The following is a 4,567-nucleotide window of genomic DNA, read 5'->3' as shown; positions in this document are numbered from 1 at the left end:
CCACGAGAAATAGTATCACACCACGCAGAACGCCGTATGACAAAAGGTTGCGTCACAATTTTGGCACGAATATTGCTGAGAAAACTGGCGCCACGTTGAGATACAGAGTGTTCCAGCTAAATGTAACCACGCTTTTAAAAAAGACGAAGTGCCCTAGCCCAGTGAGACCAACTGAGGGTTGTTGCCAGCCGCGTGCCCTAGTCTGCAGTATATTTTATTATGCAAACGCAATTAACTAGCAGAGACTGATTAGCTAACTTTTTAATTATTACCTTCAGGAAGAAAGTGTCAATGCAGGAATTGTAGATACCATAGAAAAATACCCGGTTGCCGTGTTTGCAACAAAGTACCACTGATACAGTTTCTTTTATTTGCCTTAAAAGAAAGCCCGCGAAATACAAAAATGGCTGAGGCTTAACTTGGTTAAGCCTGGAGAATGCGAAGCATCATCGTGTCGCGTAATTTGGAGGCGCACAACCACAGCGACAGCGCGAGGTGGGCCCCCGTTTCTCCACTGTCGTGACGTCATCGTGTCACGTGGTGTGACGTCATATATCACGTGATTTGGAGGCGCACAACCACAGCGACGGCGCGAGGTGGGCCCCCGTTTCTCCACTGTCGTGACGTCATCGTGTCACGTAGTGTGACGTCATGTATCACGTGATTTGGAGGCGCACAACCACAGCGACGGCGCGAGGTGGGCCCCCGTTTCTCTACTGTCGTGACGTCATCGTGTCACGTGGTGTGACGTCATGTATCACGTATTTGGAGGCGCATAACCACGGTGAAGGGCTGAAGTGGTAGCTAAAGTAGTATGCTTCGCATAAAAACAACCACGTGATAGGGAAGCAGTTCCAGCGCTCCCAGACGACCGATCAGGCAACGACAATCGCTTATCTTTGCAACGCTGTCCCGAACGGAGTTCAGCGTTTTGCGGTGGTTGCGAGATAAACGCCAGCCATTCGCAAATGCGCTAAGGCGACCGCTTCTTCCAACGTTTTTAGATCCCTTTCAGTTTGAAAGCTGCGGTGCGCGGATTGTCGCCTTTCCGTTTCCTTCCGTGCGGTGGCGCTCGCCACGCTGTTTGCCCGACCAGCGTGGCCCTTCGCGTCTACGCCATGGTCGCCGCCGCCTGATTTGGAGCAGCCAGCAGATATCAGAAACATGTACCAACTAGCTCAACTCTCCGTTTTATCAGCATGGAAGATATCAGCTGTCCTGTGCCAGTTATTGGCAGTGACGCTTATCTTACAGTATACAAAAGCTTCAAGCAAGGGTGCTTAAAGCATCCCACCAAAAAGATGCTAGAGTTTACCAACATTGTAAACAAAGCAATCCCGATTTCTTTGAAGGAAGGTCCCGTTTTTGAAAGGGACGTTTTTTGGGAGCTGCTAGACGAGCTTGAATTGCAAAACTTTGTTCGGCTTGGATGCGCAGAGCATATGGCCACTTTTACATGCCAAGTGCTGCATTTTGTCATTGTGACACGCATCGACTTCTAGGCGAGAGACGTGAACCGTCGGCTAGAGAACAGAGAAATATTGTCATTGCAAATAAAAAAGCTCGCCTTCAAGTAGCCATTCCCTCCGTGCTTCCGACTTAGTGTGTCTGCATTTAATGCTTGTCTGTGTTCAATGAAATTAACATTATAAAAATGAAAGTGCAGTACGCTGCTCCTGTCTGTGCTATCATTGCAAATAAAAAGCTCTTCTATAGTTATTCCCTCCCTGCATCCAGCTAAGTGTGTCTGCATTTACACTTGTGTTCTCTGAAATTGGAATTCTAAAGAACGTGCAAAATGCTGCTCGCATGTGCGGTGCTTCGTTGATAATATAGCGCGGAATTTCGTGACTGATCTAGAAGCGGAACATCGCTAGTTTTATCCTTTCATTACTGTTTCGTGCATTCTCTCGAAGAAATATTGATAGCTCTACTCCAACATACGCATATCATCAGCGCTAAACGTCGCAAACGTGATGCGATAAAGCGCAATGCAAACGATTGGTTTTTTGCGAACTGGCATCAGCCTGCTCTTTATTTCACCCTTACTAGCCAGGTGAAACATTTCTTTAACCTTGAGGCTGAAGTTTCAACGTGACAGCTCCAAAAGTACAGCAAATTTGAGTTCGACGTGTTCGCTCCCAATGTTATCGCGGATGAGAACAGGCTGTCACAGCAACTGCCAAGCGCGAGCGCTCCGGCGCCTCCGGGCCGACAGCGACAGCAGCGCCGCGTGGTGAGTGGAAGCGGACGGGGGCCGCTTTCTCGGGCGCGGCGCGGGGGAGCTTGCAAACTGAAAGGGATCTAAAAACGTTGGCTTCTTCAGCGCGTGACGGTGCAAGTTCGGCAGGGGTTTCGCGTGAAAAAGCGCTGCATGCGAGCCGCGCTTCACTTGCTTGAAAAGCAGCGCTCACTTTCCATGACGCATAAGCAGTTCCTGACGCATACTGTATATCGCCACCACCTCAAAACGTCGAACCCTGTTCGGGACAGCGTTGCAAACATAAGGGGATGTCATTGCTTGACCAGCCCTTTGGGAGCGCTGAAACTGCTTCCCTATCAAGTGGTTGTTTTTGTATTTCGTGGGCTTTCTTTTAAGGCAAATAAAGGAAGCTGTATTAGTGGTACTTGCTTGCAAACACGGCAACCGGTTATTTTACTCTGGTATATACAATTCTTGTATTGACACTTTCTTCTGATGGCAATAATTAAAAAGTTAGCTAATTAATCTCTGCTAATTATTTAAGTTTGCACAATAAAAAAAAATACTGCAGACTAGGACACGCGACTGGCAACAACCTTCAGTTGGTCTCACTGGGCTAGGGCACTTCGTCTTTTTGAAAAGCGTGGTTACATTTAGCTGGGACACCCTGTATATAGACGATCGACATGTACGTAAATGTCTGGACTGGCGGAGCTCGGCTGGTTGTGGTAATCATACGGCCGCCGGATGGCGTCATCCTATTTCTCTTGCGATAGCTGGGATTGTAAGCCGGAGGCCTTTAATGCCTTATCGTTGTAAGCAGGAGTGGCCGATAGAAATGACACGCTTTTCAATTGGTCGAAATTGTCGTGACGTCGCAGTGCGCGAATTTCAAACGGGGCCAATTGTACTTTGGCTAGTAACCAATTAAAGGGATCGTATAGTGATGCTCCAAATAAGTGGGAATGAGCTTAGTTAATTTCTTAATTAACCAATTGGCCTAATTAACCTTTCTAGTCAGACCAGATATATAAATAAAACCGAGTGCGTGATTGGTCGAGTTGGGGAATCGAACCAGGGTCTCCGAAGTGCGAGATGAGCGCGCTAACCCCTCCGCCATGCCAGCTCGATGGCTTGGAATGAACAAAGGCGCGTCTAGCTAATACGGCGTCTTCGTTAAGTCCCATCTTCCTCCCTTCCTGTTACGGCGAGGTACAGGTGTCCACCAATATATGCGAGACAGATGCATTTCCTTTGCCCAAAAACCAATTTAGCGACGAGCAAGGCGTAGAACCGAACGGGCGATGGCCTTCTGTGGATTCCCTGGCAGCGTTGGAAGGCGCTGTCACGTTCCACTCTTAGAGGCGAAGCTTAACATCTTAACCACACACCAGTGACACAAGAAGCAACACCGCGCTTAGGCCTTTCGCCTCATTGATTGCAGTTTAGGTCGACAAAGTGCCCCCCCTGAATTTTCTGTGCAATGTGCAAGTACAGACACTAACACACGCCACTGGCTTTTGCATTTCTCGTAACTGGACTAGTAATGATTTCGATCTGATAATTTGAAGAGTGTACGCACTTGCGTAGTGCGGTTTTTAACGAAAGTGAGCGGAAAATGTGGGCATAACTTCTGCTGCCAGAATAGCTGAACTTGGCAGATTACGGTGCCACCAGGAGTCAGGGGTTTGCTCAGTGCGCTCACCTGGCGATCACAAATGTGGAAATAAAATTGTTTATTAAAAAAAATTGTGTTATGGCGAAATTTTGCGAAAACCACTTCGCGCGGCTACCACTACTTTTTGTTTTTCCTAAATTTTGACTTTTTCTGCGACTTTTGGCCCAAAAGTAATTTCATTGCGCAACGTGAGGGAGATCAAACTCCAAAGCATAGCGACTGTACATATAAGGAAGCCAACATCCATTTAAATCAAGACGAGCATACGGGTAAGTTTTTCTTTTTTATTTCGCTGTGAGGGTGTTCTCTGGAGATTAGTGCGATCATCTTTTAGCTGGAAGGTATATTTTGTTATTATCTGAAGAAAAGACAACCAGATGTCATTGGTGAGTGTTTTTGTGTTCGCGTAGCATCGCTGGAATGTGGTTCTAAATTATTTTTCTTCTGGTAAATTATCTACCATTTCGAAACATGATGAAGCTAATTTTCCGCTGACGAACACCGCAATAAAATAAAAAAGAGAGGCTTCGATGTTGTCTTCTTGGTTTTAATGACTGTGAGCTTTTGTTATATGCCTATAAAAAGGCTTCATAAAATATCGATTACTGGTGTCCTAGAAGGCAGAGCGGGCTCAAAGAGTTATAAAAAACGCACACCGTTTGCCTTCTCTTCTGAAGTTTTTCTTC

The sequence above is a fragment of the Amblyomma mixtum genome, chromosome 7 (genome assembly GCF_055824585.1).
Source record: "Amblyomma mixtum isolate Tamu chromosome 7, ASM5582458v1, whole genome shotgun sequence".
NCBI classification, from domain to species: domain Eukaryota; kingdom Metazoa; phylum Arthropoda; class Arachnida; order Ixodida; family Ixodidae; genus Amblyomma; species Amblyomma mixtum.
This window is presented reverse-complemented; position numbering follows the sequence as displayed.